Here is an 11,514-nt window from a genome sequence, read left to right as displayed (position 1 = left end):
ATTTGGAGGCAAAAAAAAAAAGGTGGGGACCAGGTTTGCTGGTCCAATAGAGCCTGGTGGAACCACTGAGACTATGGCCCCGAGCTGCCCTTCAGGTCTGGAATTGAACCCACACCTATGGTTTTCAGCCAAACAAAGTACAGGTATGTGAGTTAAACATTTACCTCAAGTAGACACACGCCCTGAAGAGAACAATCCTGGGAGAAGGAAGGGCTGCTTATGCACAGGGAGACAGCTCAAGGGGCAGGAGTCCATGGATGGATGGACACAGGGAAGAGGTAACTATGGGGAGGAAGTGGGAGGAGAGCTGTTGCATTGTGGCAAACTGTGGTCAATGTCATGAGACAAAGTATATGTAAAGTGCTGTATGGAAAGTGAATTTGCTCTGTAAATCTTCACCCAAATCACAATTAAAAAAGAATAAACACAGCTAAAATGTTTCTTTAAAAGAAAGATTAAAATTTTAAAAATTAATTTGTGTATCATGAGAATGGGTTTTTAATAATTAAAATAATAAATAATAAAGGGGAAAAAAAAGGAAAAGACGCTCACAATCACTGGCCATCAGAGTGTGACTGTAAATCAAAATAACAATGAGATATACCATCTCACCCCAGCACTGATGGCAAGGTTCAATGAGACAGAAAATAACATGCTGGTGGGGATGTGGAGAGATTGGGACTCTCATACACTGCTTGTGTGACAGTGAAGTGGCACAACCACTGTGGAAAGCAATATGGCGATTCCTTAGAAAGTTGGAATTGGAGATACCATTTGACCCAGCAATCCCATTACTAGGTATATATCCTAGAGAAGTGAGAGCCAGGATAGGAACATATACATGCATGCTCATGTTCATCACAGCACTATTTACAATAGCAAAAAGATGGAAACAACCTATGTGCCCATCAGTGGAAGAGTGGATGACCAAACTATGGTACATACACATACTTGAATGCTATGTAGCACTAAAGAATAATGTAGAGTCTTCAAAACACTGCATAATATGGATGAACTTGGAGGACATTATGTTGAGTAAAATAAGTTAATCACAGAAGGACAAATAAAGTATTAGTTCATTGTTGTGGAGGGTCAAGGAAAGGTTTATATATGGAGGGAAACTGGTTGCCAGGGGTGGGGGGGAGGGAACACTGCAAAAAAAAAAATGCATTGATCCATGTCACTTTAGTTTTGTGTATTTCACTGTACATAAATTATATTTCAATAAAATTCCTTTAAAAAGAAAAAAAATTATGAACCTGTGAAATATCTCATAACATGGATGAACTTAGAGGACATGCTGAATGAAAATAGTCAATCACAAAAGGACAAATATTGTATGACACCACCTTTGTCAAAGAACAAAAAAAGGGTTTCGCCAAAAAAAGGAATATTCCCTGACGATTACCAGGGGTGGAGAGGGCTGGGCGGGTAAACCACTAACTAGAGGGCAAACATATTAACTTGGGTGAAGATAAGAAAACTCACGGATTGGGTTCCTTAACCTACAAGTTTAGTGCATGGTCTCATGGCATATCCCAGTTAACTGGCCTAATAAAATGTTCAGTGCTTTTGTTCTACCTCCTAATGTGTTTCACAGTGCCTGGGATCTTAAAAGCTTGCAAGCAACCATCCAAGCCACAATAATTGGTCTTAATTCACATGGAACAAGGGAAGAAGGCGAGTCTGGACTATGAGGAGGATATGGAATGTGTAGCTAACTGCTTCCTTTGCCAGGAATCCACAGGAACTGGATGGTGCCCAGCTATCATTACTGAACATTTTAATCAAAGATTCCACAGAAGAAATCTGATCAAAAGGTGGAAAAATGGGGAAATTTCAAATTCTAATGTACTGTAGATTTCTGGAGCTATAAAGACTGGATGAATCCCTGAAATTATAGCCTTCAGATAATCTTTTAAACCTTAAACCAAAAATATCCTCTGGGGAGAGCAGGGAATGCTTGTGTTAGAAAACTGAAAAACATGTCTTCAAGTATGGTTTTGCAAAAGACACAGAAGTCCTATTCACATGGGTATTTCTTGTGAATTTAATATAAAAGCTGAAGGAAGTATATTAAATTATAATTCAGTGAAGACATTTCTGTGGAAAGGTGAGATGACATGTTCTAAGGGCATTCTTTTCTGATGGTCTACTTAGCACAGAAGAAGTTAAGAGAGTTAGATAGCTATTAACTTGTCTCTCATGAGTACCAGAAGCTTCAAGCCAGCCTTTGCAGTAAGTGCTAGATTACAGCCAATCTGAGGTTGCATTTTCTATAAAGAATTTCAGGTACAAAATTGCAAATGTTAATAAAAAAGAAATTCCAATATGATACCAAATATTCAAGGAACAGAATTAATATTCTATAATGAAATTTGATCAGCTGGACAGCTACACAGGAAATCATCTCCTGCCATTCAGGGTAAATTACTGGCATTCCTATAAGCAACTGACTCAAATCCCAGCAATAGACAATCACAGGAGTTAATCATAAAGCAGCCTGTGGAACACGTGTTATTTGTCAGAACATAAAAGCACTTCACAGGGAAATAAGAGAACCTATATGAGCCTCAGTTTCTTCATCTACAAAATGAAAGGATTTCATAGTGGAGAGATTTAAGGTTTCTTCTATCTCTAAAAAAAGCATACTTCTGAGATTTAATTATTGTTGAACCAAATCACTTTAAGAGTGACCAGAAGTAAAGGAACAAAGGAGAACCCTAGCATAAAATACTGAGAAGATCACTTACTAAATTTTAAAAAAATGTATTAAGTCAGCAACAGGTCAAAATCCAGTGTGTAGCAAAGCAAACCTTAACTTGTCTGCAGAATTTGCTTATGAAAGTCTGTATACATTTAAAAGAAAGTGACCTGGTATCACCCAACATTAGGTAACAGCAGTAGGGTGTGGCTCAGAAAATGTACTTAGCCATGTGTAGAAATTAAATGAGGTACTGAGGAAAACTCTTTTGTTGCTGAAAATGACTACAGGAATTAACATGTAGCTTCATTCAGTGAAGTAGGTAAGCACTGTTTCACCACATAATGAAATGAAAATCAGCCACCTTGGAATCACAACTTGCTATTACCAAACAAAATTACCTCCTCCCAAACTAGGAAAGAAACAAAGCAAGTGATGTCCTTTCATTCATCACCCCGTCCAAGAAAAAGAAAAAAAGTTATTTCAAGTCAAAACTCTTCTACTGAAAGATGTTTATCCATGTCTTTTCTTTTTTTGGAATAGCCTTTAAAGAATAATCGCCACTAATAGCAAAACTACCTATCTGACAGTTTTCAGAGGCCTAAAACTGTATAATAATTTGGTCCAATAATTCTGTATCTGTGGCTTTTTACCAAGGAAATAATCTTAAATACAGAAAAAGTTTTATGCCTAAGAATGTCCATCAGAGGGTTATTCATGAAATAGAAGAAATTGGAAATAATATAAATTTTAACAGAAAAAAAGGATGATTAAAATTATATTTGATCGAATAAAATTCAGTCATTAAAATCAAAGATTTTGTAGGAGCATTGAAAGTGTTTAGAGAGAAGGGGAAAAAAAAGACAGAATTGTGCTTTTTAAAACGCCAGGGCTTATAAATCAAAAATCAAACCAAACTCACTGCCTTCAGATCAATTCCAATTCACAGTGATCCCCTTTAGGTTTCTGAGGCAATAAATCTTTATGGTAGTAGATTGCCCAGTCTTAGTGCTTATAATGCTTTATTTTTTAAATTGAAAGATGATTATAGCTATGTTTTAAAAAAATAAAAGGTATATATGGAAAAAATAGAGACTGGAAGCAATGTGTAAAACCCTAACTTTGGATGGCTAGTGGGGCTGTGGTTAAATTTTTATACTTTCCTGTTTTCCAAATTTTATTTAATGAGTAAAATTTTAATAATGATTAAATAACTGAGCATACATTTTCCCATTAACCTTCAAAATATCCTCCTAAGATAAATAGAGACAAATCAAGGTTATTTAACATAAAATAAACTATCAAGGAAACCTTGGAAAAACCCTGAAGTCAGTCTTTTAAACATAGGGAAAATTTTAGAGGCCTTCAAATGAAAAGATTAAAAAAAAAAAAAAGGTCCTGGGAGATCCTTGAGAAGTTAATTCTCTAATTCCTACTTTTTTAAAAAATGTAATTTCTAATGTGATTTGAAACGTATTAAAGACTGGATAGAAAAGACCAGAGAATATAAAGAAAAATGGTTGAACCACGTGATAGATACTTCCTGGGTATGCAAAGGCTAGCCTTCCAATAACAATTATATCTAGATATTTAGAAAACAGTATGATTTGCCTAGGATCTCTGCCTATTAGTGAATAAATCTAAAAGCTAAATACAGGTTTCTTGATGACCATTCTGGTGGTATTGAACCTGGACTTTGGTATATGATTTATAAACCAAGAGTTGGGGCTTGTGTTTTTTAAATGCCAGTACTTATAATGTTTTGTTTTATTTTTAAATTGAAAGCTACTTAAACCCCTGAACTTGCCAGCACATAAACATAAGCCGTAGGCAGTATTAAATTACTCATTCTTCTTGTTACCTGTTTTTCCAGGCTTTTTTTTTTTTTTTTTAATCAGTGTACATCAGGATCCACCAGTACATGCAAACTTAAGTTTCCCTTACTTTTCAGCCCCACACCTGTTTCTCTGAGATGTAACTACTTAAAATAGTACAAATACAATGACTTTCTAAAAGACTTCTCTTAGTAAAAAGAACTTAAGGAATAGAAAATAATTTTTACCTATACTCTAAGAGAAATATCTCCAGTTATGACATTAGTGTAAATGCTATCTTCATCTCTACTCTCCTTATTTTTCCCCTTTACCATTTCAAACTCTTAAGTTATTTTCAAACTTTCAAAAATGTCCACACTGTATTATTTTTCAAAATATATCACTCACCTTTAGTTTTACCCTCAAACATCCTCCAATTTCAGAATCTGATTCTAAAAATCTTTTGTTTTTCTGTGCTTGATTGGCATAGAGGAAAGATGTGAAAGTTGGAAAGAAGAAATGGAAAATGGATGAGGATCTTGTTAGTATCTCCTCATAACTGCATAAATTTTTATAAAGGGTTTATAAAACCATGACCTTTTGCTATCTTATGAACCATTACTTCAAAAGCCACTAACCAATACAAAGTATAATATCAAAATTAAGACATATGTGATATATAGGACCTTTCAGAACAGACAGTATTATAAAATCCTATCGATTAAATAATAAACGATAACCTACAGTTTAATAGACAACTTTTTGTTGCAAAGCCTTCAGATGCAACAACCACCAAAAATTACGTGTGTGGTTACATATGTAGGTATGTAGGTATGTATGCACATGTATTTATAGGTAGGTACATGTGTAGATATATGTACATGTATTTAAAAACAACCAAACTCACTGCCATCTGACTCATAGCGATCCCCACTAGGTTTCCAAGGCTGTAAATCTTTATGAAAGTAGATCACCCCATCTTCCTTCCGTGGGGCAGCCGGTGAGTTTGAACTGCTGACCTTCCAATTAGCAGTCAAGTGCCTTATCCACTTTGCCACCAGAGCTCCTTATGTACTTGTACCTAAAAAAAAAAAAAAAAAATGTTGCTGTAGAGTTGATTCTAACTCATTATGACCTTATAGGATAGAACAGAACTGCCAATAAGGCTATAATCTTTATGGAAACAGATTGCCACACCTTTCTCCTATGGAGTGGCAGGTGGGTTCGAACCACTGACCTTTTGGTTAGTGGCTGAGTGGTTAACCACTGTGCCACCAGGGCTCCTTGGCATATGTATTGTTGTGTTGGGTGCTGTCAAGTCAGCTCCAACTCATAGCAAACCTAAGTACAACAGAATGAAACACTGTCTCATCCTGCATCAGCCTCACAGTCCTTGCCCGTTGTTGTAGTCACTGTGTCAATCCATTTCATTGAGGCTTTCCCCTTTTTTGCTGACCCTCCATTTTACCAAGCATGATATCCTTCTCCAGGGAATGGTCTCTCCTGACAACATGACCCAAGTAGGTGATTCTCGCTTCCAAGGAGCATTCCTACTGCACCTCCTCCAGAAGAGATTTGTTTGTTCTTTTGGCAATCCATGGTACTTTCAGTATTCTTTGCCAACAATACAACTCAAAAACATTAACTTTTCTTGGGTCTTCCTTATTCATTAGCCAGCTCGCACATGCGTATGAGGTGATTGAAAACACCAAGGCTTGTGTTAGACACACCTTAGTCTTCAAAGAGACTTTTAAAGTGCTCTTCAGCACTTTAAAAATGTATTTTGCAGCAGATTTGCCCAGTGCAATACATCATTTGATTTCTTGATTGCTGCTTCCATTAGTGCTGATCATCAAGTAATACGAAATCTTTGGCAACTTCAACCTTCTCCATTTATCATGATGCTGCTTATTGGTCCACTTGTGAGGATTTGCATTTTATGCTGAGGTGTAATCCATACTGTATACTGTTGTCTTCATTCTGCATCAGTAAGTGCTTCAAGTCACTTTCACTTTCAGCAAGCAAGGTTGTGTCATCTGCATATCATAGGTTGTTAATGAGTCTTCCTCCAATCCTGATGCCACGCTCTTCTTCATACAGTCCACCTTCTTCAGATTATCTGCTCTGCACACATTAAATAAGTATGGTGAAAGGATACAACCCTGATGCACTCCCTTACTGATGTTAAACCATGCAGCATCTTCTTGTTCTGTTTGAATGACAGCCTCCTGGTCTTTGTACAAGTTCCTCATGAGCACAACTAAGTGTTCTGGAATTCCTGTCCTTATCAATGTTATCCATAATTTGCTATGATCTATACAACTGAATGCCTCTGCATAGTGTGATGGTTATGTTTGTATGTCAACTTGTCTAGCCCTGGTTGAGTGGCTGGGCAGCTAGATGTAGTATTCCCCATGATGAGACTGGTAATCAATTCCATGGTGGAATCTACTGGGAGCAGCTGAGTAGCTAGCTGCCTTTGGGTATGTGGTCTGCTTCCGGCGTAAGGAGAAGCTTTGAGAATGGTCTCTAGCCTATGGCACGCTTAGACCCTGCATGTAGCCATGTTGTTGCTCAGCAGCCTGCTATGCTCTGTCGACCTTGGGATTTACAATGGACTTAAATTAATGGCCTGCTGTGTTTTTTGGTGACATCGGGACTGTGCCCTTTTCCTTGTCAACCTTTGGGGCTTCTCAGCCTCAGCAGCCAGTGGCTGTCTGAGTGAAGAAATGCCTCTACCTCCAGTGGGCTGGGAGCAGGAAGAAAAGCTGGACCCCAAGGTTGAGGGGCTTTCATCCAGCCCCTAGAGCCTGGCACTTTGAACTTGGACTTAAAGTCTCCAAATTGTGAGAGAATAAACTCCTGTTTGTTAAGGCCATCCCATTTGTGGTATTTCGTTATCAGAGCGGCACTAGGTAACCAGAACAGAATTTGGTACTGAAAGAATGGGGTGCTGGTCTGACAGATACCTAAAATGTGGAAACAGGAGTGGAGTGTGTCCTTGACCTGAGACCCTGGCAGAGAGACCCCGGCAGACGGCAGGACAGATGACGGTAAGAGACCGACATGAGAAACAGCAGGAGCAGAGCCAAGAGAACTGGCGTGAGACAGCAACAGCCTTACCAGCCCACAGAGGAGAAAGCCGGGTGCCATTGGGTAGACGGCTTCCTGGCGGAGTGGGTTGCTTTCAGGTGTTAATTGGTAGAGAAGACCGGCACAAAATGGAGTAGCAGGTTGGCCGGCCCACGGAGCAAGAAACCCAAGTGTCTTCTGGGCAGAAAGATTTCTGACGGAGTAGGTTGCCCTCGGGCATTAATCGGCAGAAGCGAGAGACCAAGGAAACGGAAGCAGAGCTGCCTCAGCCTTAAGGGTAGGACCATGGTCTTTGGGGGTGGAACGACCACAGCTCCCTAGGTTTCAAAGAGCCAGGCCCTCACCAACTTGTTTCTGGAGGGTGGGGCTGCTCGTTCATGTGAGCCAGTGGGATGGAGCCATAGCCGCTGCCCAAGAGTGAGGGGGTGGGGCTGCCATGCACAAGAGGAAGAGGAACGGGGCTGTTTCTAGGCCAAGGGGGTGAGGTTACTATTCAGGAACTAGGGGACTGGAGCCACCCAGTGGAGGAGACCTGTACAGATACCACCCATTGAAGATCTGTACAGGTGCCAAGTTGACAAGGGGTGGAATTGTGATGGTTATGTTTGTGTGTCAACTTGGCTAGGCCTGCTTGAGTGGCTGGGCAGCTGAATGTAGTATTCCCCATGATGAGACTGGTAATCAGTTCCATGGTGGAATCTACTGGGAGCAGCTGAGTAGCTAGCTGCCTTTGGGAATGTGGTCTGCTTCCTGTATATAAGGAGAAGCTTTGAGAATGGTCTCTAGGCTACGGCACGCTTGGACCCTGCATGTAGCTGTGTCATTGCTCAGCAGCCTCCTATGCTCTGCCAACCTTGGGACTTACAATGGACTTAAGTTAATGCCCTGCCATGTGGTATGGTGACATCAGGACTGTGCCTTTTTCCTTGTCAACCTTGGGGCTTCTCAGCCTCAGCAGCCAGCAGCTGTCTGAGTGAAGAAATGCCTCTAGCTCCAGTGGGCCGAGAGCAGGAGGCAAAGCTGGACCCCAAGGTTGAGGGGCTTTCATCCAGCCCCTAGAGCCTGTCACTTTGAACTTGGACTTAAAGTCTCCAAATTGTAAGAATAAACTCCTATTTGTTAAGGCCATCCCATTTGTGGTATATTCTTGTCAGAGCAGCACTAGCTAACCAGAATATGTGGTATCATCTTTCTTTGGAATGAGTACAAATATGGATCTCTTCCAGTCAGTTGGGCAGGTACTGTCTTCCAAATTTCTTGGCATAGATGAGTAAAAGCCTCCACTGTAGCATCTGTTTGCTGAAACATCTCAATAAGTATTCCGTCAGTTCCTGGAGCCTTTGTTTTTCACCAATTGCTTCAGTGCAACTTCCACTACTTCCTTCAATACCATCAGTTCTTGATCATATACTACCTCATGAAATGGATGAACATCAAGCAATTCTTTCTGGTACAGTGACTCTGTGTAATCCTTCCATCTTACTTGGATGTTTCCTGCATCATTCAATATTTTGCCCATAGAATCTTTCAATATTGCAACTCGAGGCTTGAATCTTTTCTTTAGTTCTTTCAGCTTGAGAAATGCTGAGCATGTTCTTCTCTTTTGGTTTTCTAACTCCAGGTCTTTGCACATTTCACTATAGTAATTGACTTTTTCTTCTTGAGCTGATCTTTGAAATCTGTTCAGCTCTTTCATCTTGTCATTTCTTCCATTTGCTTTAACTACTCTTCATTCAAGAGCAAGTTTCAGAGTCTCTTCTGACATCCATTTTGGTCTTTTCTTCCTTTTCTGTCTTTTTAATAACCTTTTGCTTTCTTCATGGATGATGTTCTTGATCTCATCCTATAATTCCTCTGGTTTTTGGCCACTGGTGTTCAACGTGTCAAATCCATTCTTTAGACAGTCTCTAAATTCAGGTGCGATATAATCAAGGTCATATTTTGGTTCTCAGGGACTTGATTTAATTGTCTTCAACTTTAACTTGAACTTGCATATGAGCAGTCGATGGTCTGTTCCACAGTCAGCTCCTGGTCTTATTTTGGCTGAAGATATTAAGCTTCTCCATTACCTCTTTCCACAGATATAAGCAATCTGACTCCTGTGTATTTCATCTGGCAAAGTCCACCTGTATAGTCACCATCTATGTTGTTGAAAAAAGCTATTTGCAATGAATAAGTCATTGGTCTTGCAAAATTCTATCACGAGATCTCTGGCATCATTTCTATCATGAACGTCATATTTTCCAACTGCTTGTGATTCTTTGTTTCCAACTTTTGCATTCCCATCACCAGCAATAATCAGCACATGTTGATAGCATGTTTGGTCAGTTTTAGATGGTAAAGTTGGTACAAATCTTCAATTTCCTCATCTTTGGCTTTGGTGTCTGGTGCATAAATTTGAATAGTAGTCATATTAACTGGTCTTCTGTGTAGGCATATGGATATTATCCTATCACTGACAGCATTGTGCTCAGCATAGACCTTAAAACATTCTTTGTGATGATAAATGCTATGCTAGCATTCCAAGCATAGTAGACCATATGGTTGTTTGATTCAAAATAGCCAATACCAGTCCATTTCAGCTCACTAATGCCTAGGATATCAATCTTCATGTGTTCCATTTCATTTTTGACAACTTCCAATTTCCTAGGTTCATATACCTCAAAAGTATGGTTTACTGGGTTGAAAGGTTAAGACCATAGTCTCATGGAACAACTTGGTCAAATAGCATAATACAGCTCATAAAGTTTATGGTCTACATCCTAATTTCACAGGTAGTGTCTGGGGTCTTAAAAGCTCTTGAGTAGCCATCTAAGATACAACTATTGATCTCTATGTGTTTGGAGCAAAAGAGAAAGAAGGAAAGTAAATACTCAAAGATGAAACTAGTCTATAGAACTACAGCCTACACAAACCACAACCTCATCAACCCTGAGACCAATGAACTAGATTGTGCCTGGCTACCACTATTACCATTTTGATCAGGGACCCAATAGATGGACCCTGATAGAATGGGAGAGGAATGTAGAACAAAACTCAGATTCTTAAAAAGTTCAGACATACTGGACCCAGTTAAAATTAGAGGAACCCCCAAGAAAATTACTTTGAGACAGCTTTAAAACTTTGAACTGAAACTACTCTGAAGTCACATATTAGCTAAGTAAGAGATTGTCTCATGAAATAAATAATATCACTGTTAGTACTGTGTTCCTTTAAAAAAAAAATCATCTGTATAAGATCAAATGGTCAACATTTACTCCAAAGTAGAGATTAGGAGATAATGGGGGATAGGGAAACTAGATTAACAGAAACAAAACAACCAGATAGAAACAGTGAGAATGCTGACACATTGTGAAAAAATGTAACAAATGTCACTGAACAATTTGTACAGAAATTGTTAAACAGGAACCTAATTTTCTGTATAAACTTCCACTAAAAACACATTATTACTTTTAAAAAAGTCTTCAGTTGTTTCCAAATTTTAACTAACATCCCGCTCTACTTTCTGTGCCTTTCTATGCTTTATATATTATTTCTCTTGACTAAATTTTATGAACATTATATCAAAATTTTAATACTCAAGTGTGATAAATATATAGTCCTCTTGTTTTACCAAGTACAATGTGTTTTAACCTTTAATTTTGTTCTACTGTTTTAAAATAAATATTTAAAATAACAAAGATATATTTTAGCCAATTACTTTTTACTCCCTGCTTGAATACTATTTTAATTTTAATTATTTTTATTATTTATTTGCAGGAAATTGAAGATGATGGCTCTCTCAAAATGGTTCACTTTGGTTTGGTGTAAATAAGAAACTTCTTTTTTTAGTTTCAAAAAACAACATGCCTAGGACTAAAGGACCATGAAAACCTCAGCCTATATGACCCTGAGACCAGAACT

This window comes from Orycteropus afer, unplaced genomic scaffold (genome assembly GCF_000298275.1).
Source record: "Orycteropus afer afer isolate SDZICR_OR568_19922 unplaced genomic scaffold, OryAfe1.0 scaffold00046, whole genome shotgun sequence".
NCBI lineage: Eukaryota > Metazoa > Chordata > Mammalia > Tubulidentata > Orycteropodidae > Orycteropus > Orycteropus afer.
This window is presented reverse-complemented; position numbering follows the sequence as displayed.